Raw genomic sequence first — 22,336 nt, forward strand, 5'->3', positions numbered from 1 at the left:
TTTTACATTTTAATTTTAGTTTGCATGTATTTATTTATTTATTTATTAGGTTTTATACATTTTATTTCAATTCTAATAGCCCTCTGGCATATAATATATTTAAAATAGATACATTTAGTATAAATAGATTTACAAAACAATTGAATAATTCTGGTAAGAGTCCAGCTGTCCCTTACGCTCTTTGGTTTTTGAATGATGATTGGTTTAGAGGTCTCTCTTCGACAAACATCCTTCTTGTAGCCGATTCTGCTTCGCTAGTAATGTTTAACATTTCCAAGTTTAAATATGCTTGATCTCAAGGAACCACCTCTTTATTTAGACTCCATTTGAATCCCATAAGTTTAAATATTCATACACTTAAATATACTAGAAAGACAGTTTTGTACTTCGCCAATGCTCTCTGGCTAAAGTATTTTATCTTCCGTTGGTGGAACTAAGTTTATATTACAGGTTTTATTCATGAAAAAGAGCCACAATCCCCCCATAACACAGCATTCAGGGAAAACAGAGCCAGTGGGTGTCTCTTCAGCCTGTATTATCAGTCCTAGACACCAAGTTCACAGGGAAAATAAAGGAGAGGGAGAGAGAGAAGATGAGGTGCTTTGGGAATCACGTCTCAGCACAGAGGCTATAGCAGACCCATACGGGAAAAATATCAGTACTTTTCACATGCTCCATTTTGACAACCATTTCTTTAGCTGAAAACTATCTCCATTGTCCAGTTTGATTGCCTGAATCAAACTGATTTACAGCAAATCCATCTGAGCTTTGATAAATCTATTACAGTTTCATTTCACTGATTTCATTAACGTGAATAAAACCAGCCATGCTTTCTGCATAACTGCCTTTTAATGGCTTGGCCCTGTCACCTGCCTGAATATTAATCCCTCTGACTTATTGCTCCACAGAGGGAATGAGTAATGGGTATTTGAATGTGATCAGCACAGTACAATGCAATTAAGGAACCAGTACTGTTCTGTGCCTTTAATCCTGAACTAATTTGAATTGCAGTTTGATAGCACAGTGAATCCTGCATAATTATGTAGGGTGCATATTAAACTCTGTGACAAACCAGAGACACTTTTAACTATCACAGCTATGCTAGACAAGTGAATGCCATAGTCACACACAGCCATGGACTGCCGGACTGAGAGCTCAATTAATAGAGAGCTTCCAACAGGAGCTGCCTTAGAAAAACAAATTATAGGCAGAGCCAAATTGTTTGCCATTTCATATAGGAAGCTTCACCTAAACCCCTTTAAAAAATAGTAATAATAATAAAAAAAATAGATATAAATATATATACCATCTGTTGATGGAATAAAACGTACTGAATAATGTACCTAAACTGTAAAAATGTAAACGAAAAATGTACTCTAAATTTTCAATAGGACTTTAAATTCAAAATATGTCATGTAGGAAAAGGGAACGTAGAAGTGTGTAATTCTAACATCAGTTTAAATTCTCGATTTGTAAGCGTAATATAAATGTTATTTTTACTGATAAAATATAGATATCCTGAGAAGGGAGATAAAGTCTGTGCTGATATCAGACTATTAATGACCAAAGTGGGGTATAATAATGGAATAGGCAACTATGTCTGTGTTGTGATTTGTGTTGTTTTGACTCCAGTAAAACAGGAGGCTTTATATTATTTCAGTAAGTATTTATTTCATTCTGCTGTTGGCAGGGTAAAGTGTTTCTGCAAGGGGCACAAATATTTTATGGTGAAAGAAAAGTTTGCAAAACGCATTGAAGTCAATGGGTGCAAAATAATTTTGATGAGCCAAAAATTTTTCATACATGCAACTATTTTATCCAAATGCATTAAAATCAATTGGCGTCCAAATAATTTTGACGTGCAAAATTTTTATGCATGTGCCAATTTTTAAGCGCAACAATTTTTTTTTGTTACAGTGAATTTTTGCCTCGGTTTTGTGAGAACATTTGCGGGCGGTGAAACGTGGAAGTTCACCACAAATCTATGCCTGGAGAAAAAATTGTCCCAACTGCGACCTTTCTCTGCTTTTAACCTAACCAACAAAAATAACAGTTACTATAACTAGACAGAAGTCTCATGCATAGGGGCACAGAAAAGGAGAATGTGTTAGTAGTCACTAGTGGTGATTTACAAATGCACTCACAAATGTGGGTACTCTAACATAGACCCAATGGAGAGTGCATATTGACTCAATTTAATAAGGTACTTGAGTCCAATCGGCTCCTGCACTTAGAAATAATGATTCCAAATAATTACCTGCTTCTTCTTATGAATGCTATTAATGCTGGGGAACCATGAAGGCACCTCCACACTTGGCTACTGGTGGTAGCACCATGGATCGAGATCCTACAGCAGGTTGCATTAATAGGCCCCCTAGATATGCACCCAGGGAATTAGATGAAACCTCCATATTAAACAAGCACTCTGTAGGTGACGCAACTCCCCACTCTGAAAATGTCAATTTAAGATATGTATTAATGGGTGTGCTCTCATATAGATCCCATACTGATCTGAGACTGACACAGTGTCAAGTGACATGATCTTTGTCTGCTAATGCAGAAGTGTTAATAAAGTTATGTCTTCTTGAAGCAAGAGAAGCATGGTGTCTGTGTGCAGTTTCTCCTCTGTCTAAAAGAAACCTGCAGGCTCACGTGAGATTGAGCTACCGGTTATCCCGTTCTCTTAAGCAGAATGGCAAAAGGTTATGGGCCCAGGAGAGATGGAGGAAACCGATGGAGCAGGCTGATATTTGATGGAGATGAAAAGAACTATAAACTATGGGAGACAAAGTTTCTAGGCCACATGCGTCTGATGAATCTTAACAAAACCATCCTGCATGAACCAGAGCCGGGCCAACCCGGCCAGGTGCCCTAGGCAACCTGGCCGGCCACGGCGCCAGCTGATAGAGCATTCGATTGCGCATGCGCAAAACTGCACATGAGCGTGTATGCACGGAACAGTGCTCTTGCACACATGCGCAGAAGCGCATTTACTTACCGAAATTCCAGCAGCTCCGGGAGAGATGGAAACTGTTTTTGTGCGCGCATGCGCAGAAGCGCATTTACGCAGAGGGATTACAGCAGTGGCCAGGGAGAGACGGGACCGGACATGGGGTAGGCGACAGAGCAGGTACGTACCTGGCCCCCCCCAACTTTGCGCCCTAGGCACGTGCCTACTCTGCCTACCCCTAGTTCCAGCCCTGGCATGAACCCACAGAGGACACACACTTGGATGAGGACAGAAGTAAGAAATAGGAGGCTTATGCTGCGTTCAGTTTTAGGATGATAAGAGTCTGTCTCTGATATCTGATGAGATTGTGGTTTCTGCGCAAAAAACTCAGAAAAAAACTTAGTTTTTTCACAAAACCCTGAACAATTCGGGGTTTTCCAAAGCTCCGAAGTTTGCCAGACCCTATTTTTCGGCTTTTTTCTTAATAAATAAGGTCCATTTTGGCAGTCGGAGTTTATCGGATATTTGTTACAAATACTTAGAAAAATTTGGACCTTGATAAATAACCCCCTTAGTGATGGATTGTTGATTGTAATGATTCTTAAGGGCCTACTTGAATCATTTAAACCCTTTGCTAATCCATATCACACAAGGTGACAGAAAGGTGACTTTTACTGAGTTTAAAACGCAGTTAAGAAGTTTTGAGGAGAGTGAGAAATACCGTGTCAGCCCAAACACTGATAATGTGATGCAGGTCAGCACCCCTGTTAAAACAGTAAGGGAGAGAGGCACCATTAACCCTGTCTGCTAAAACTGCGACCAAAAGGGCCACAAAGCTAACTCATGTCTAAGCAAACTAAATAAAAGAAGGTCACAGTGGTGTAACTATTGCAAGAGGCCAACACATTAAAGAGGCATTTTGCAGACGCAAGGGGCAGGACAATGTAAAGCAAGCAGCTGATGACACAAAGCAAACATTTGCCTTCAAAATAAGTGTGAGGCAGTCAAACAGTATAACACCAAAGGGACTAATGATGGATACAGGAGCAACATCACATATAATTACAAAAAAAAGATTTGATGAGACATTCAAGCCGGACAACCACTAGACATGGAGTTGCCGGACGGTAAAAAGACTTCTGGTGTAGTGCTGAGGAGAGGTGACACAGAAGTGTGCCTGACTGACAGCAAGGGGAACAGAGTAAATTCAACATTACTAAATGCACTGTATATCCCCACATACCCACAGGACATTTTCTCTATTGAAGCAGCAACAAGCAGCGGCGCATCTGTTAAATTTTGTCAAGATGGGAGTGAAATGATCCATAAGAACGGTACCAAATTCACCATCAAGAAATATAATCGACTTTATTATCTGAACACTTTTGATGAGACTTGTGACAGTTGTCATGGTTGTTATGATATTCAAACCTGGCATTTAAAATCCTTGGTCACCGTAATTATGATGATCTTTTTAAACTAAAAACTGTAGTTGATGGAATGAAGATTAAGGGTAAGGTTGATAAGTCTAACCTAAATTGTGTAATTTGTACCCAGGGAAACAGAAACAGAATAGTCTGACACCCATGCCAAACAATCACTTGGACTAGTACACACTGATTTAGCAGGCCCTATAGAGCCAATAGCAAAAGATGGTTTTAGACATGCCATAGCATTTACTGATGATTACTCTGGTGCAGTATTTTCTGTACTTTCTGAAAAACAGGAGTGATACAGTATTAGCCACAGAAAAGTTCTGATACTGCCCCCTATGGGACTATCAAATGTATATGGTGGCACAGAATTAATGGCAAAGAACTTTCAGTCACTGCTCAGTAAGAAGAGCACAAGACATGAGACCTCAGCACCTTACTCACCCCATCAAAATGGGACTGCTGAGAGAAATTGGAGAACACTATTTGAGATGTCAAGGTGTATGTTACTTGAGAGTAAATTGCCAAAAGAGTTATGGACATATGCAGTAATGATTGCTGCTATAATTCGCAACAAGGGGTTTTAACAATTGTTTAAGGCAAACTCTATACTACATGCTTAATGGGAGAAAGCCTAATCTATCAAAGATGACAACTTTTGGGTCAGAATGATTTACATACCAGTATGAGAGAAAGAAAGTAGACTCAAAGTGTAAAAATTAGTTTTTGTAGGTTATGACAAAAATAGTCCTTCATAACTGGAAATGTATTTAAACACCGGCTTGTAGTTCATTACAAAGAGTGTGACTGAGAGACAAACTCAAACTGGAGAAAGGTGTGTACAGCTTATATTAAACCCAAATCCAGGGGAGGTCCCAGTATCTGAAGTTAAGAGTGCTTAGGGCAATGATAATGGCCATTGTACAAGATAACCCAAAAGGGTCAGAAAAGCCCTCAGAACTTAGATGACTATGAACAAAAGTACACAGATATGGCTTAATGCAATGAAAGATGAAATAGATTCACTAAAAGAGAACAATACGTTCATACTGATCACTCTACCAGAAGGTAAAAATGCAGTGGGGGTAGATGGGTCTATGCAGTAAAAAGAAATGCAGATGGATCTGAAACATACAAAGCTAGATATGTTGCTATAGGCTACAGTCCAGTAAAGGGAATTGATTACATGGAGACTTTTTCTCCAACTGTGAATCTTACTTCTATACGCACTTTGATGCAAATGCCATGAACAAGATCAGACTTAAACTGGGAGAATTTGTACATTACATATTTGGAGTATAGGCCAGTGTACTATACATTTATGCTAAATATGTTTTCTGTAATATGAGAGCAGAGAGCAAGTGGGGGTGTAAGATATGTATTAATGTATGTGATCTGATATAGATCCCATACTGATCTGATACAGTGTCATGTGACATGATCTTTGTCTGCTAGTGCAGAAGTGTTAATAAAGTCTTCTTGAAGCAAGAGAAGCGTGATGGTGTCTGTGTGCAGTTTCTCCTCTGTCTAAAGAAAGCTGCAGGTTCACGTGAGATTGAGCTACAGGTTATAACCATCTCTTAAGCAGAATGGCAACAAGAATGATCAGAATTTGCAGATTCACATATTGTGCCTACAAAAGTTGTATCTATTATTTACAATGCTTGGAAACTTGGGCTTTCTGGATAAGACTGTAAGTAACATGAAGGACCATGTCCACTAAAAACTTTTAAATATTAGGGCAAGTTACTATTTTATTAATACAGATTAAATGAAAGTTGGTTTAATTTGGATGAATTTTGGATTAATTAGCAGAGTGAGTGAAACAAGAACATTTAGCAAGTAAAAGGAAACAACTACACAGCAGTTTTAGAATATGGAAACTTCCCAGAATTCTTCCGTGTGTTACAGAGTGGCAATTAATTCACGTGGCTCACAAGATAGATTGTTGCTGCTTGACATTGCTGTATAAACAGTACATGGGTGGGTTGTAAGTGGGGCATAAGAGTAACCCAACATACCCCCTAGGGTGCTTTTTCGGAGGTAGGTCTGGGCAGGGGATGACATCACAGGGGTGGGGACAATTGCATCATGGGATGGGGGCAATTACATTGCGGGGCAATTATGAGATTACGATTGGTGATTGGACGATTACCACGTCAACCTTTCAAAATCCTCCCCATTCTTTCCTTGTATTTTGCTCCATCCATTCTTCCGTTTCACAAAATACCCCATCTTCACTGAAAAGCATTCCTATAACATAATGCTAGCAATGCCATATTTCACAGTAGGTATTACAATTCATGTTGCTAACGGAAAAATTGTTCTCAATTCGTTCTCAATGTGAATAAATGTTGAAAGTGAATAATTTTGCCTTTGCAAACCCTTTTCCCCTCACACGACAGTACGATAGTGACTATGAATTTTATAGTTTGTGATAGTGCGTAGTGTATGTAATAAAACTTCTTAATGAAAAATTAGTTGTGTTTGCTCCAAAAGTTTACGCTACCTTCAAGCAGGCCTTAAAGGAACAGTAACAGCAAAAACTGAAATAGTGGAATGTAATGTTTCATTAACGCAAAGAAGTTTGCAAACACCTTTGCAAATGTTAGCAACCATGTTTGCGTCCTTTTTGACCAATTACAGATCTCAACGACCTCTTCACAAAGTTTGTGGCCAAATGGATGTTGCGAATATTCAAAGTGTATGTAATAAAAATTCGCAATCACAAAGGGTTTTTTTGCAACAAAGTATTTAACGAAATTCCAGAGCAGGTGTTAATGCTATCCTTTTCTTAGTGATAATGGTGAATATTCACCAGCGAATGTTTTTTCATTGCGAGCAGCTCTAAACATTTGCAAAACACACCGTTTTAAGTACCGCTTGCGATTTTAATTACATTTCTACAAAGTTTTGACAATATAATGTATTGTTGCCCTTCACTGGTACAATTGGTGTGTTTGCTTCAGAAACCACTGCTATAGTTTATATAAACAAGCTGCTGTGTAGCCATGGGGGCAGCCATTCAAGCACAGGATACACAGTAGATAACAGATACCTTCTGAAGAATCCAATTGTATACTACCCATCTTATCTGTTATCTGCTGTGTATCCTCTGCTTTTCTCCTTTTTCAACTTTAAATGACTGCCCCCATGCCTACTCAGCAGCTTATTTACATAAACTATTCTGGAGTTTCTGCAACAAACACACCAGTTTTACCAGTGCAGGACAGCAGTACATTATATTGCCATTCCTTTAAAACACTTGAATTTTTTGGTCTTACTTTAAAGGTTTCGCAATGCACAATTAAGATTCACAATGCAATAAAAGCCTAATGAAGAATATTACATTGCAACGTGCACATTTTTATTTCTCAAATCTGTTCTTTTTACAAATGTTATTACATTTCCCCCAAATTCTGAAAAACCTTTCTGGCTAGCTTATTTTTAAAAAAAATCACTAGAAACTTGATTACATTTTGGTATTCCTTTTCAATCTTGAATTCATTTCAAAACCTTTGAAAAAACATCTCCCTTTAAATTCTACAGAAGCTCAAAGCTCAGAAAAAAAGTCAATCTTGAGTTTTGATTAAGTCCCATAGTGTTGAACTTTGGCCAGACAGCTCAAATCTGAGCAAAGACATTTCCTCATGTCACAACAGCATCGATTTAGATGTGCTCTTCCTTCTATTCTGAATTTAGTAGTTATTCTATTCTGAAACTCAGTAGTTGTGCAGAAATAATAGGTTGCAAATACCTTTTTCATGCAGAACACAGATTGAAATTCAAGTGAAAATACATCAATTTTGATGCATAGCCATAACATTATGTCAGCTGCAACTTCCCCTGCCAGACAGGTGCAGATGACATAGTTGTGGGCTCTTAACATTTCTGATCAAAAGAAAGACTGGATCAATGTTTGGAGTCAGGGACCTTCCCCAAGATAAAATAAAATAGGTTTTAAGCAAAAGTGAAAGGTTGGATTTGATAGGTGTGTGCCTTTTTTCAGTCTCAGCTACTATGTATCTACAAATACCTTGTTTATATTGGTAAAGTGTGTAATTGTGTGTTGTTTGCTATTAATGAGATATTTCAATACTTCTGTGTGGCTCTGTCTGTAGTGGAAGTTAATTTGTGGATGATTCTTTCTAGCATAATAAGTACTTTTCTCACACCTCAACTATTAAAATAAAAATACAAGAACTTGGGTCGCAACCGTAGAGCGCAAGGGGTAGTGCCTTGCTTAGGATAAGGCTTGGCTGTTTGCTAAATTAAGCCATTGTGACTCAAAATCCTCCTTTAATAAGGTTCATGCTGTCTACAACTTCATCATTTTCTGCTGAATGATAATTACGTTATTCAATCATGTTCAAGGTTTTAGTGAAAGCTAACATTGATTGATTAACTTCAATTACCATGCTTACATTTGCATAGATAAAAACTGCTTTTCAATTTGTGAGTGGCATGGCTTTGGAAACCCTGTGCTGATATTTGCATTTCAATGTGAACAGTAAAGAATAAAGGTGGAACAGAGGTCTGATCAGTGCTAAGCCCTTTCTGCTTTGGTGCTTAAAGGAGAAGGAAAGGCTAAAATGAAGTAAGCTTTATAAGAAAGGTCTATATAAATACACCAGTAAACACTCAAAGTAATGTTTCTCTGAGTCTTCTGTCTAAAGAAACACAGCATTTATTTCCTTCTATTGTGTACACATGGGCTTCTGTATCAGACTTCCTGTTTTAAGCTTAAACCACCAGGGCTAGGGCTTAAGCATGCTCAGTTTGCTCCACCTCCCTGCTTTAATCTGAGCCCAGAGCTATGAGTGAGCAGAGAGAGATTCAAGCAGGAAGTGATGTCACAGCATGCTAATATGGCACCTGCTATCCAAAACAAACAGAGAGAGCTTCTAGAGCTGTTTACTCATATATGGTAAAGCTTTCTACAGAATAAATATAGTTTTATGGCTTGCACTATTGTGGCTAATCTATTGGCAATATACTGTTTTGGTAGCTTTCCTTCTCCTTTAAGCATTTTTCCATGAACTTATGATGTTGGTTTGTTCAGCACACAGCAAACTAACTGATTGAAACACCTTTATATGCAGTTTGCCTAACAAGTTAGGTCTCGGATGGTCTATCGAACCTTTTAAAGGTTCAAAGGTGATATGGCTCTCTGAGTCACAAAGAAACTTATAAATATTATTATTTTTACTTTAAATGGCCACTGTAAATCCATATATTCCATGAGAATACAGGGGTATAGCTACTGTATGTTAGTGCAGACTAGCTCCCCAGGGGTATGTCCCCAGGTAAGGACTAAGAAAATCCAGGTAGCTCTGACCTACTGCAAAGAGTCATTCCTGGACTTGTTTGATGATCCACACCCACAATGATGTGGGAAGGCTCTATAATACATAGAGCAGGGGTTCCCAATTTTCTTGTTACCCATGAGCCACATAAGTCAAATGTAAAAAAAGGGTGGGGGGGCAAAAAATAGCTGTGATTGAATTTTTGAATTTGTGGCTTGGTGGAAATTTTTGGTTGCATAGGGTAGCCCCTATGTAGACTGGATGTCTAAAGGATGCTCTGTCTGGCAGTACAACTGGTTTTTATGCAACTAAAAATTTCCACCAAGCCACAAATTCAAAAATAAGCACATGCTTTGAGGCTACTGGGAGCAACATCCAAGGGAATGGTGAGCAACATGTTGCTCATGAATCACTGGTTGAGGATCACTGGCAAAGAGTATGGAAATCAAGCAGTGAGGATGAAGGAATCTGGTGTGGCACTTTATAGTACGGCAACATGGCAGGAGTAAAAGATTTAAAGTTTTTTAGAAAACCCGCTGCTCTTCAAGTTGTTGCTAAAGTTCACCTCCAAGTTAAAAATAGAGGTTGACAACCAAGAGCGCTGCGCCAATGTTGCAAGTTGAGAAACTCTCCTCAGGCAGCAGCACCCCAGTGGTTACCAGAGCCAGCAAAAATCCTGCCCCTGGAAAATTTAACAGCTGAATTTCTGGGTTTCAAATCAGAAATTTGGCTCTGCTAATGCAGAAAGCGCAATTGCACTCTCTGCACTAGCATCCTGGACCCCTTCCAGTGGCATCACTGACCCCTACCTGGACCCCCTTCAGCCAATAAGATGAGTGCAGGGAGAAGGAGGTGGCAGCAGCTAGCCACCTCAGGTGGCAGCGGAGCCAAGATCGCCCATAGTTTGCCTCTCACCTACACTTTTATCACATTTGTATTTTCCTGTTAATTGGAATGGGAATCTTAACAGAAGTAAATTATTTACCCTTTTTATTTTTCCCATTTACTTCTATGGCTGTTACAGACTAGGTTCACAGTTTTAGTCTTGCTTAATCTGCCATCTGGCTTTTTGTTTTAACTTTGTCATAACTCTCCTGTTGCGTTATAATTTTCAAACACAGAAAGGGCAGAGCCTAGAAGCGCATAGGCACAATGTTAACAGGGACAACTCTTTAAGGGTTTTAATAGCCTAGCCTATTTCTGCAGAGGATACAGTGACCCGCTCAATACATGTTGTATCATTGGCTACTGCAACACTGAACATTACCCCAAAATGTACTGTATTTGCTTACATGCCCTTAGGTATGCAAAAGCTACTGATGGCTCACAGATGTGGTTTTGAATCTGTTAGGGTTCAATCTACCCAAGAAACAGCCAGCGACTTAAATAGAATATGGATAGAAGAAATATGAATAGAAGAGCCATAAAAATTATTGTAAACTTTCAGAACAAATTTTTTTTGAATGCTGGGGCAGATTTATCAAGGGTGGAAGTGAATTTGAGGAAAGTAAAAAAAATTAGAAATTCAAAGTAATTTTTTGGATACTTCGACCATTGAATAGGATACTACGACTTCGAATTCGATTCGAAGTAAAAATAGTTCAAATATTCGACCATTCGATAATCGAAGTACTGTCTCTTTAAAAAAAACTTCGACGTAGTATTTATCACTTTGAAACTCGACCCATGATAAATCTGCCCCCTAGTGTCAGTGACCCCTATTTGAAAGCTGGAAAGAGTCTATAGAAAAAAATAAATAACTCAAAAACTACGAAAATAAAAAATGAAGAACATTTAAAAAGTTGCTAAAAATTGGCCATTCTGTAATGTACTTAAGGGAGGGTGTAACTAAAAATCTTGTGTTATTTAAAATGGCGTTTTTGCAAATTTTAAGTGCTGCTAACAATATAAAATCATTTGATGGCGAATTTTGCTAATATTGAATAACATTGCTAAGAAAAATTAACGTTAACACCTGGAGTTTCATTCTTTGGTTGTAAACTTTGCAATGAAGTCATTGAGGTCCGTAATCAGTCAAAAAGCTTGCAAACATGGTCGCTAACTTTCACAATGGTCTTTGCAAACGTTTTTTTTACTAACGTAACATATTACATTCCCCATCTAAGTTAACAAAGAAATACCCAATAAAAAAATAAAAAACAAAAACATGGTTGCATTGTTTCTGAAGTGCCACAATATTACAAGCTAAGGATATCTCTCCAAACCCTGGACCCTGCTCTATACCAACATATATTCGACCTCGCTTTCCTGCCAACTTGCACAAATCTTCTCGTTCCTCTACTTTCTCTAACCTTATTCAGATTCCGACTCTTCCTTCTTCCTGTCTTCCCTTTTCTTGTGCGCTTCTTAACACCCGCTCTTTAACTAACAAATCCACATTAATCCATGATCATTTTTGCTCTAATTCACTTAGTCTTCTTGCATTAACAGAAACCAGGCTCTCACAGAATGATACCGCCATTGAGGCTGCACTCTCTCATGGCGGTCTATCTTTCTCTCACACCCCCCGAACCATTGGACGTGGTGGGGGAGTCGGAATTCTCCTCTCCTCTCGCTGTCGGTCCAAACCTATTCCTATTCCTCCAGCCTTCTCATTTAACTCTTTTGAGGTGCATGCCATTAACATCTTCCACCCTCTCTCAGTGCGTGTAGCTGTCATTTACAGACCCCCTTCAGCCTCCTCCTCTGCTGCCTTCCTTTCTGACTTTGACACCTGGCTTTCTTTCTTCCTCTGCACTGACAGCCCTGCAATCATTCTTGGGGATTTCAACTTCCACATTGATGATGCTTCACAACCCTAGCCCTCTCGTTTTCTCCGCCTAACCTCCTCCTTTGAGCTCCAGCAGTGGACAAACACCCCTACTCATAAGGATGGCCACTTTCTGGATCTAGTGTTTACTAAAAAACTCTCTCTCTCTGGTTTTAACAGTGAACCCTTCCCCCTTTCCGATCACAATTTGGTTACATTTTCCATCTCTCACTCTCCATGCCCACCTGCTTCTTCCCCCACTGTCTTAGTCCGGGATACACGTGACATTGACCTTCCAGCCTTAGCTCAGTCTTTCAGGTCCAGTTTCATTTCCCTTAACGAAACATCTGATCCTGATATCCTGGTAAGTGAGTATAATCACATACTATCCTAAACCATTGGCTCATTTGCCCCTTTACAGGCTAAGCGTTCACGTGCTCTGAACCCACGAACCTGGCTGAATTCACAAACCAGATACTTACGCTCCTGCACGAGATCTGCCGAACGTATGTGGAAAAAATCCCGTACGCAAGCAGACTTTATTCACTATAAATTTCTATTGTCCTGCCTTAATTCTGCATTGTCAAAAGCCAAACAAGAGTACTACAGTACCCTTATAAACAATCACAAATCCAACCCACGACGCCTGTTTTCTCTATTCAATACTCTTCTCCATCCCTCATCCACAGTATCAGTCAACCAGACACACTCTCCTCAGGACTTTGCTGATTTCTTTAAAGACAAAGTAGAGTCCATCCGCAATCAGATCCCTACCTCTACTAATGTAATCCAGTTCCTCCTTCCTAAGCCCCCTTCTGCATGTCTTAATTCCTTCCCTCCAGTAACAATGTCTGAAGTCTCCAAGCTTCTTTTGTCCTCTCCACTCACAACTTGCCCCCTTGACCCTATGCCTTCTTCTCTGCTCAAACACTGTGTTGCAGAGCTTACCCCACTACTTACTCGTATCTTCAATTCTTCTCTAGCTTCTGGAACCTTCCCTTCTCCTTTCAAACAGGCCTGTGTAAAGCCTATTCTTAAAAAGGCCACGCTTGACCCAGCCTGTCTATCAAATTACCGTCCTGTCTCCCTTCTACCACTTGCCTCTAAACTCCTAGAGCGTATTGTGTTCTCCCGTATTACTAACTTTCTACACACCCATGATCTGTTGGACCCTCTGCAATCTGGTCACTCTACTGAGACTGCTTTGTGCAGAGTTACAAATGATCTTCAGGTTGCCAAAGCCAAAGGTCACTTCTCCATCCTTCTCCTCCTTGACCTATCATCTGCATTTGATACAGTTGATCACTCTCTCCTGATGCAGATTCTCTATTCGATTGGCATCCGTAACCAGGCTGCATCTTGGCTCTCTTCTTACCTTTCTAACCGAACATTCACTGTCTCCTATGATAACAAAACCTCATCTCCAGTTCCACTTAATGTGGGGGTGCCGCAAGGCTCCGTACTTGGTCCGCTGTTGTTCTCCCTGTACACTCTGTCTTTGGGAGATCTCATCCATTCATTTGGCTTTAATTATCATCTGTATGCTGATGATACCCAAATATATTTATCCACCCCTTCATTAACAGCTGAAACAGAGGCTCAGATCTCTAACTGCCTCCTGGCCATCTCAAATTGGATGAACCATCGCCACCTCAAACTCAACCTAACAAAAACTGAACTTATCATCTTTCCACCTAAGCCTGGTCCTACTCCCCTATTTACTATCTCTATTGATGGCATGCTCATTAATCCTGTCAACTCAGCACGCTGTCTGGGGGTAATCTTTGACTCCTCTCTCTCCTTCTCTGATCATATTAACACCACTGTCAAAACCTGTCACTTCTTCTTACGCAATATTGCCAAAATCCGTCCCTTCCTTTCACCTGATACATGCAAGACGCTCATGCATGCTCTCATCCTATCCAGACTAGATTACTGTAACCTTCTACTAACTGGCCTCCCTAACTCCCATCTCTCCCCTCTTCAGTCTGTATTAAACACTGCTGCAAGAATTATCCTCCTCTCATCCAAAAGGGTACAGGCCCCACCGCTGCTGACGTCCTTATCATGGCTTCCTATAAAACAAAGAATAACTTATAAACTCCTCCTCATAACCTTCAAAGCCCTTCATTCCTCTGCACCTAACTACATCCCATCTCTTGTCTCTCTATATGTTCCTGCCCGAAACTAATACTGCTGCTTCCCGTATCAAACCCTTCTCTCTTGCGACTCCTTATATTTGGAATGCCATTCCTGAATCTCTCAGGAGAGAATCCTCCCTCAATATTTTCAAAACAAAACTCAAAGACTACCTCTGGGAGCACCTGGATAACACCTGAACTGGCACTTATAGAACAGTGTAACAAACTGTAACCCACAGCACCTTAATACCCCTCTGAATTGTGTCTGTATGTTACCCTCCCATTTAGACTGTAAGCCCTACGGGTTAGGGTCCTCTAGCCTTTTGTTTCCTTGACACTGAGAACTTAATCTGTATTGTAATTATATTTTATATTTATGTGAATTGTATTTCTAATAATGCACTTATTGTTACTTTTTATTCCAATGACCCCTTGTTTGTTACTACTAATTTATTGTTTTGTTGTACAGTGCTTTGCCCTCAAGGAGCGCTTTACAAATAAAAATATACATACATACATACATACATTTATCAAAGATTAGACAAAACTCATTATTATCACTGAGATCATTTTTTGTTTTACCACAGATCAAAATTTTAATGTATCCAATTCAAACCAAAGACAGATCAGCCTGCATTTGAATAGTAATCTTTCTATTCTGCCACTTATGTACTCAAGAATTCTTAGGGGTTCTATTTTTTTGTTGCTTTACCAGTAAAGTCTTTGGAAACCTCGTGCTTTTCTTAAAAATGTTTTTGGGATTTTCACTCTTGATAAGTTTCCAAGACAATTCATAATCCTAAAATTTGAAGAGAAAATCTAGAAGAATTTTCAAATTTTGATAAACTTACTTGGGACTTTTTTCAGAAAAGAAAATAAAAACCATGTAACTGTAATTGTAATTTTGGTAGTGATGTTGCAAATGGGTGGAGACTGGATGGATATTAACCAAGATAATTTAGTGAAAACCTTGGAAAAATATCTCAAGTCCTAGAGCCCCTGAAATGCAATAGGGCCATCAAGCTGTTTGCTAATGCTGTTCCACTATCTCAATTACTGCTAAGGGGGAAATCCCTGTTTTGGCAGTGACTGACAGCTTCTGTGACCTATAATCTTTTCCCACTTTCACATTTTTTCACAAAGATATAAATATTTGCCCATAAACAATGGCAGTATAATTTAATAATAAAGTAATTTATTCTGCTTGAGAGACGTGGCATGATTAATGGGATTTACAAATTTTAATTGATGGCGCACACTATATGGAAAACATAAATAAATGTATTATCACAATGAGCTATAAGTTGCTGTATAGCATAATTGCAACTTGTTTGATTTGTGAATGTTTGAATCCAAGAAAATTATGAAGATTAAAAGGACAAAAATGCAGATTTATCAAGGGTCGAAGTGAATTAGAGGGAATTTTCGAAGTAAAAAAATTCTAATTTCAAAGTAATTTTTTGGATCCTTCGACCATCGAATAAGATACTACGACTTTGAATTTGATTCGAAGTAAAATCGCTCGAATATTCGACCATTCGATAATCGAAGTACTGTCTCTTTAAAAAAAACTTTGACTTCAATACTTCACCAAATTAAACCTGCCGAAGTGCTATGTTAGCCTATTGGGACCTTCGACAGCATTTTTCTACGTTTTTTGAAGTCGAAGTAAAATCGCTCGATCGTACGATAAAATCATTCGAATCGTTCCATTCGAAGTATTTAATCTTTCCATCGAACGATTTTACTTCGACAGCAGAATACACAAATTCGATGAAAAAAGTTTGAATTCGATATTCTAAGTCAAAGTATTTTAATTCGATGGTCGAATTTCGAAGTATTTTTTACTTCGAAATTCGACCCTTGATAAATCTGCCCCATAATGTAAATTAAAAATGTCTTTCTTAATTTTGAGGCAAGTAAAAAATAAGGCTGCTAAACAAGATCTAATTTGATTTAATAAAAAAATATGTTAGCTTATTTTTGGGCTTGCATGAAGTTGTGTACTTTCATTTTTATAAACATGTCATGCATGATGTGAAAGTAATGGACTTGAAGGTAGATGCCCATGGGCTACTCACACATACAACCCTTTTATTGTAAGTTGTTTTTTCTTTTGCACTTTGCAACGGTCTATGAACCTTTTAAGTCACAGAAACATCCACAATACTTTATCTGAGGGTTATTATTTCCATTGTTCATGCCACTACCACAAAGTGGTTTAAAAATGCAAAGTCAGTTTAGTGAGCAAAAACACACAAAAACTTCAACTGTGATCATTGATTGATCATAGAGAAAATGAAACTATGGAAGTATGGAAGTAATAGTATGGAAGTAATATTGTAACCTACATCAGTGCACTTAACCAATTCTCACTAACATTAGAAATATCTATTTATATTGCTCCAAATATGTCTGTCAAAGTTTGAAGGATGCTGAGGTGATCAAAGTGTCATTGTAGTCATTCTATACAAGGGGCAGATTTATCAATTGAAAATTCGAATTTGAATTTTCTATTTTCTTTATGGTCAAAACTGTCCAATTCGATTAGGGAGTTATTCAAATTAGATTCAAGTTTTTAAAAAATTTCTAATTAAATTTTCGAGATTTATCATACTCTGGCCCTTTAAATACTCAAATTCACCACCTAAAATACTATTCACCACCTAAAACCTGCCGAATTGCTGTTTAAGTCAAGGGGAGACTTTCGAGGATCAAAAAAAAAACTTGAATCTAATTTTTTAAATTAGAAACACATTCGATTTGTATTTGATTTGAGTTTTCGAGTTGATTTAATTCATCAGTTTGAAGAATTAGATTTAGATTAGTTGAGTTTCGAATTTATGGAGTTTAGGGGAGTTTTTAAAAACTCTAATGAATTAGAAATTCAACCTTTGATAAATGTGCCTCCTTGTGTGCTACCTTGTTGTATATGTAATGCTGAAGTTACAAGCTCAAGGCCTGCAGGTTGATCCTGTAGAAAGTGCAAATCCATTGATTTATAACTCAAGGTCTAAGAAAAATGGGGGGCCATGAACCTGCCACCCAATAGCAATTTGGCAAAACAGAAAAAGAAGGAGAAGGTCATTGCAGAGTGGAAAGAAAAATAATGGGGGAGAGAAAGGAGACCAGAATTATAAGATAGAATAGAATAAGATGATGGTTCAAAGGCTGTGGGCTATGGTGTATAATACACAAAAGCCATGAATAGCTTGTAAATTATATCCTTAAAAATGGTGACTAGTGATGTTGTCAGTTATAGTATAAACGATGAGTAGTAATGTCATTTTAGTCACATGGCTCACTAAAATCTGTGTATTACAATAAATAAAGTCACACACCAATTGTATATCCTCTTTATTCATGTAACCTTAAGGGAGTTTAGCAAAACAGCAAAAGATGAAGATAAATTCACAGTGGAAAGAGATAAAATGGGAGAGAGAAAAGGGAATAGAGTAATACAATAGTATAGAGAAATTGGGAAGATGAAAGGATGTGGGCGATTGTGTTCCCACACCAATTCTTCACCAAGATGTAAGTGATGATGCTCCGCACTAATTTTTATTATTATAAATTCTTTATTTATTGAAGTTTTATAATAAGAGTACAAAAAGAAGAAAAGCGGAAGGGAAGCATAAAAGAAAAAAAAGAAAAAAAATTATCTCATAATCCATTACAATTTGAATGTAATACTAATATTAAATGAATTATACATATTCCAATAATGCAAATGTCTATGCATACATTCAATCAATTCAGCAGACGAGAAAAAAAAACGCACTCATTTTTAGACAAAACTGGTGTAACCTCTTGGGGAGAAAAAGGAGAAGAAAGGGGTATGATCAGATATAAATTCTTAAGAGGGAGCTACAGTAAATGAGGTTGATGGTGCTACCATTCCAATTCTTTAACATTGCTGGTGTAACTTAGAGAGGAAGGAGAACAGAGAGAAGAGAATCAAGATAGGATAGAGAAAAAATGAGGTTGAAAGGATGTGGGTGATGGCACTCCCATACTGGATCTTAAGAGGGAGGTTAAAAAATGTGGGTAATGGTGCTTTAACACAAGTACTTTGAGATTGGTGGTGTCACTTCAAGGGTCTTTTTAGTAATGCATTTTCTGTAGGATATTTATAAATATTGTCTATAGAACAATTCTTCTTATATATAATTTTTGAAATTACAGACTTTTTTCTTAAAATTAATTCAGTGCTTATAAATCCTGCATAATTTCATTCATATATACAATATGGTTAATTTGCATTTCTATTACAAAAAGAAAACGTAAGAAAGAAAGTATATTGTCTGCAAATAGTAACAGACACTTTAGTGATAAATATGTATTTTAGAATAATGAAAAATAGAATGAGTGTTGAAACATAAATAAATACTTCTTCTTGACTTGGTTAAATAAAAGTTAATTGATCTGACCTTTATTCCTCTCTGTTGTAACCTATTTCACTATAGAGAGAGAGACCATTTTTCTTGAGGTTCACACTGAAATTGTGTTGATTGCACAAAAGCAATTTGAGTCTGTAGCATGCCTTTATTAGGTTAATAACAATGCAGTTCTGTCAAAAGCAGTGTGCCAGTGAAATTGTTAGACATTGTGATCGTATTACAAAAAATATTCTTCTTAAAGGAAACAATTATAAGGACTTTATAGCTGCAGATTGAGGACTGCAAAGGAGAATGCTTTATTGCGATGGGGTTGAGCAATCAGAAAATGAGGTAACAAAAGTACATGGAAGATACATTTGCTTATTAAGGAGGAAGAAAAACATAATTAATTTTACAGTACCTGGATGCTGAACTTTCTGCAACACTGCATGATTTCATTGGTGCCAGGTTTTAGAAACAATTGTGTATCATGCAACCGTTTATTTAACACTGATCTGCGGTCTACTCTCCCATTTAATACATTTTGTAATATTTTTTTTAGAAGAGAATACCTTTTTAGCCATTTTCATTTTATGCTAAAAATCTAGGGCAGCTTCATTTGAAAAAAAAAAATAATTGTTGCCAATTAAAACGTATGTATGTATGTATTTCTGACACCCCCCTTTTCCATTTTATTTTTTTACTGTTGAATTTTGCAGCACAGTTTGCCAGTACATTGTAATATTTTATGTTTACAGTTGACCTTCCTGCTGTCTTTGCCTGTTTCCAATTGCCTTCCAATGCCCATGTTTTTTTTTATCAATTACTCTGGACAGGCAGTAATTAGTCCTACACTCATGATAATCAGTTGGCTGCCACAAGTCATAGCCAAATCTGGCTTAAAGAGAAGTGTAAGATGAAAAATCTTAAATTAAGAAAAAAACATAAATACAGACCATTCAAAAATGCAAATAAAATATAAATAAAACATAACAGCTTGAATTTTGGCCCATGTATTTCAACTGTGTAGTTTTCATTCATCCTATTAAAGAAAAACTATACCCCCAAAACAATGTAGTTCTCTATAAAACAGCTCATACGTAAAATCCTACTTTATGTAAATAAAGCTTTTTCATAATTACATACTTTTTTAGTAGTATGTGCCATTGGGTAATCCTAAATAGAAAATTGCAAATTTGGGAAATAAGCCCATTCACTCACTAAATAGTTGCTTGTGCTTTAAGGGTCTTTTGGAGCTACCAGCTTCTGTCTCAATGTGTTGATTTGTTTGAAAAAATCAGGAAAGTTTTTGAGACATTGCAGTTGCATATGTGCCACCCTTCTTTGTGTTGGTCTGAAATTCCTTATTATTTGAACTTAAAAGGCTAAGATGAGCAGTGAACGTTTTCAAGATTACTCAGAAAGTTAATTAGCTTTCAACTACTAGATTTTTTTACATTCATTTAGTATTTTTACTCTACAATTTGATTTGTAAAACAGCTCATTCTTAAAGGGATACTGTCATGGGAAAAAAAAAGTTTTCAAAATGAATCAGTTAATAGTGCTGCTCCAGCAGAATTCTGCACTGAAATCCATTTCTCAAAAGAGCAAACAGATTTTTTTAAAGGAGAAGGAAAGTTTAAAACTAAGTTAGCCTTATCAGAAAGGTCCATCTAAATATAATAGTAAACCCCAAAAGTAGTGCTGCTCTGAGTCCCCTGTCAAAAGAAACACTGCATTTCTTTCCTTCTATTGTGTACACATAGGCTTCTGTATCAGACTTCCTGCCTTCAGCTTAAACTTATTGCCCTGGGCAAGAGCATGCTCAGTTTGCTCCTCTCCCCCCACCCCTCCCTTCTCTACTGTAATCTGAGTCCAGAGCAGGGAGAGACTCAGGCAGGAAGTGATGTCACACCACATTAATACTGCAGCTCCTATCCTAAACAAACAGAGAGTTTCTAGAGCTTTTTACTCAGGTATGGTAAAACATTCTACAGAATAAATATAGCATTCTAGCTTGCACTATTGCAGCTAATCTATTGGCAATAAAATGCCTCTGTAGCTTTCCTTCTCCTTTAAATTCAATTTTGAAATCTGACATGGGGCTAGACATATTGTCAATTTCCCAGCTGCCCCTGGTCATGTGACTTGTGCCTGCACTTTAGGAGAGAAATGCTTTCTGGCAGGCTGCTGTTAACTGAATGTGTCTCAGTGGGACATGGGTTTTTACTATTGAGTGCTGTTCTCAGATCTACCAGGCAGCTGTTATCTTGTGTTAGGGAGGTGTTATCTGCTTACCTTCCCATTGTTCTTTTGTTTGGCTGCTGGGGGGGGGGGAGAGGAAAGGGAGGGGTGATATCACTCCAACTTGCAGTACAGCAGTAAAGAGTGATTGAAGTTTATCAGAGCACAAGTCACATGACTTGGGGCAGCTGGGAAATTGACAATATGTCTAGCCCCATTTCAGATTTCAAAAAAAATTTGTTTGCTCTTTTGAGAAATGGATTTCAGTGCAGAATTCTGCTGGAGCAGCACTATTAACTGATTCATTTTGAAAAAAATGTTTTTTCCCATGACAGTATCCCTTTAATGCTAGCTAAGCAAGAACAAGTCCGACCACAATTCAATACAATTATCAATTGGAAATGACAAATGCTCCACTAGACATGCCTTCTCATTTGCTACTGGCTCCCATTTAGTATACAATGTGGCCATTGTACTTCCTCCATTCCCTTTAATACATAGGCTGTAAATATTATTGCACATATCACTGCACAGTGTATCAAATCTTTACTATTTCCATATATTTTAGGCTTACTTTCCAGCACAATCTTTTTTCCATTATGGTGACACAGATTTTAATATTACAAGCCAAATAAGGTCTTGGATTCATTTGGGTTCTTGGAAAAGTTTGTCTGGACCTATTTTACCTGTGCTAATGGGTTCCTCTGGTGCTCTTTTTTTTTCCAGCAGGCCAAAAATATATTTGAATAGCAGTTGATTTGTTTCCAGTGAAAAAAAACCCTTTTGCTTATACCAATGGTAAGTAGACCAGAGAGTAATCTCCACTGGGACAGAAACTGATGTGAATGTCTATACATGCCTATATTTGCACTATTTATAAATTATGAATAGTCATATTTATTTTTACTCTAATATGCATAGTTTTTAATTTAGAAATTGACATAAAATATTTTTATTTTAATGTTTTACATTTCTGAATCACAAACCTCCTAAAGAAATGTAGATTTTTTTCAAACAATGGGCAGTAGAAGAACTCAAATAATATGCTCATTTAAATACATCTATGCCGTATAATTATGCATGGTTGTATGTTGTTATAATTGACATAAAATA

General features: G+C 37.6%; 1 protein-coding gene across 1 annotated transcript in view; it reads left to right on the forward strand.

Moving 5' to 3' along the window:
• The window catches only part of gpd2.S (glycerol-3-phosphate dehydrogenase 2 S homeolog), a 111,142-nt gene that overhangs the window by 74,543 nt on the left and 14,263 nt on the right, over nucleotides 1–22,336 (forward strand). The gene's annotated exons all lie outside the window — the stretch shown is intronic.

The sequence above is a fragment of the Xenopus laevis genome, chromosome 9_10S (assembly GCF_017654675.1).
Source record: "Xenopus laevis strain J_2021 chromosome 9_10S, Xenopus_laevis_v10.1, whole genome shotgun sequence".
Classification (NCBI taxonomy): domain Eukaryota; kingdom Metazoa; phylum Chordata; class Amphibia; order Anura; family Pipidae; genus Xenopus; species Xenopus laevis.